At 31.5% G+C, this 2,500-nt stretch overlaps 1 protein-coding gene across 1 annotated transcript in view; it reads right to left on the reverse strand.

The window, feature by feature from the left end:
- Window positions 1-1,681: 1,681 nt before the first annotated feature.
- Window positions 1,682-2,500, reverse strand: part of LOC113819401 (uncharacterized) — a 3,664-nt gene continuing 2,845 nt past the window's right edge. Inside the window, exon 2 of the mRNA XM_027371643.2 lies at window positions 1,682-2,500. This exon is cut by the window's right edge and continues 1,022 nt beyond it. The gene's annotated coding sequence lies outside the window, so the exon portion shown is untranslated.

Below are 2,500 nucleotides of genomic sequence, written 5' to 3' on the forward strand. Positions count from 1 at the left end.
TGTAAGTATATATATATATATATATATATATATATATATATATATATATATATATATATATATATATGTCTGTATATATATATATAGATATATATATATATATATATATATATATATATATATATATATATATATATATATATATGTATATATATATATATATATATATATATATATATATATATATAGATAGATAGATAGGTAGATAGATAGATAGATAGAGAGAGAGAGAGATAGATAGATAGATAGATAGATAGATAGATGGATAGATAGATATACATATATATACATTTATATATATATATATATGTATATATATATATATGTATATATATATATATATATATATATATATATATATATATATATATATATATATATATATATATATACCGCCAGGGAGCGTCACGGGACCCAAGCGGCCGAGACACTCCGCGGCGCCGGTCCGTTGTGACATCTGGGGTCAAAGGTCAAACACCAACAAGAGAAGGGAATTTTACCCTTACCTTTCACCTTCGTTTTCTTTCTCTTTATCCCTCTCACCCTCTCTATCTTCCTTTGTGTGTGTGTGTGCGTACCTGTGTGTGTGTCTGTGTTTGTGTGTGTGTGTGTGCATGCGTGTCCGTCTGTCAGTTAGTCATTCTCTTTCTCTCTCTCTATCTATCTATCCTTCTCCCTCCTTATCTATTTCCCTTTCTCTCTCTCTCTTTGTCTTCCACCTTCCTTTCCCTCTCTCTCTCATGCTTCTTCATTCTCCATTCAGCACAGCCGTTTTTTTCCCTGCAACCTGTATTGTTGCACAGGACATTGGTGCAATATTTGATTACCCATTAAAAGGTTCACTATAAAACAGGATATGGTTTACTGAGCACTCAATTTGGTGAAGGTATTTTATGATTTAATTTCACAATGACATATTCGTTTTCCTTTTAATCTTCTTTTTTTCAGTGACAATGCCTGTGAATTAGTATTAATAATGCTATCTAAAAACAATAGGTTTCATTACTATCATTATCGTTATCATTACCATTATTATCATTATGATCATTATTATTATCTTAATTATTAAAATCTTTATCATTACTATTATCATTGTTATTACTATCATAATTACAAAATTATCGTTATCATAAAAATCATTATTATGTCATTATTATCGTTATCATTACTATTAATATCGTTGTTATACTTTTTATTATTGCTATTGATATCATTACCATCATTATTATTATTATTATTCATGTCATCATAATTATCGTCATCCTCATCATCATCATGAACATCATCGTAATATAATTGTTATTGTTTTTATCATTATCCTAATAACTATCATCATTATCATAAATTTTTTTTATTAATGTCCTTGTTATTATTTTCATTATAATCATTATCATCATTATTGTTATTTTTCTTATCATTGTTGTTATCATCATCATTATTATTGTTGTTATTAGGAATATCATTATCATTATAAAGAATGATAGCATTAATATTAGTTCATATTTTACAAAACTTGATTTGCCATTTAAATATAGTGTGATGATAATAAAAAAAATATATATCAATTTATCATTTACTGGTATTCTATAAATCTGGATAAGTATGGATAATATTTCCTGGTAGATAAGCACTATCTTATCTACCCGCGTGTAATATCTCACAGGAAGGGAAAACAAAGATACATTTATTTCAGATTTATTATTGTGTATTTATACATTTCCAGAATTTCTATGTCTGTTGGTTTCTTTAGTGTTTATCTGCGTGTGCATGTGCGTGTGTAATGGTATTCGTGTGTGTGTGTGTGTTTGTACGTGTGTGTGTGTGTGTGTGTGTGTGTGTGTGTGTGTGTGTGTTTGTTTGTACGTGTGCGTGTGTGTGTGTGTGTGTGTGTGTGTGTGTGTGTGTGTGTGTGTGTGTGTGTGTGTGTGTGTGTGTGTGTGTGTGTGTGTGTGTGTGTTTGTACGTTGATGCCTGTGTATGTGTGTGTGTGTGTTTGTACGTCTGTGTGTGTGTGTGTGTGTGTGTGTGTGTTTGTACGTGTGCGTGTGTGTGTCTGTACGTGTGTGTGTGTGTGTGTGTGTGTGTGTTTGTACGTGTGTGTGTGTGTGTGTGTGTGTGTGTGTGTGTGTGTGTATGTGTATGTGTGTTTGAACGTGTGTGTCTGTGTGTGTGTGTGTGTTTGTACGTTGATGTCTTTGTGTGTGTGTGTTTGTACGTGTGTGTCTCTGTTTGTGTGCATGAGCGTATGTGTTCTGATGTCCATTTATATATATGTGTGTGTATTTATCAGCTTCTCTGTGTGTGAATAGTGGCAATAAGTAGGGTAATTGTGTATTCTGAGTGAAGAATTGAAGATGAAATGGAGATAGTGACCTTAATCCCACTAATGGTATGGCTGACCTGACGAGTGTCTGAGTACCTACATCTCTTAATAAGGTATTCTTTTAGACCCTTAAACTTGCCTCTAAAACACAAACCATTGTATTAAGGGACCCGGACT

Source organism: Penaeus vannamei, chromosome 38 (assembly GCF_042767895.1).
Source record: "Penaeus vannamei isolate JL-2024 chromosome 38, ASM4276789v1, whole genome shotgun sequence".
Lineage (NCBI taxonomy): Eukaryota > Metazoa > Arthropoda > Malacostraca > Decapoda > Penaeidae > Penaeus > Penaeus vannamei.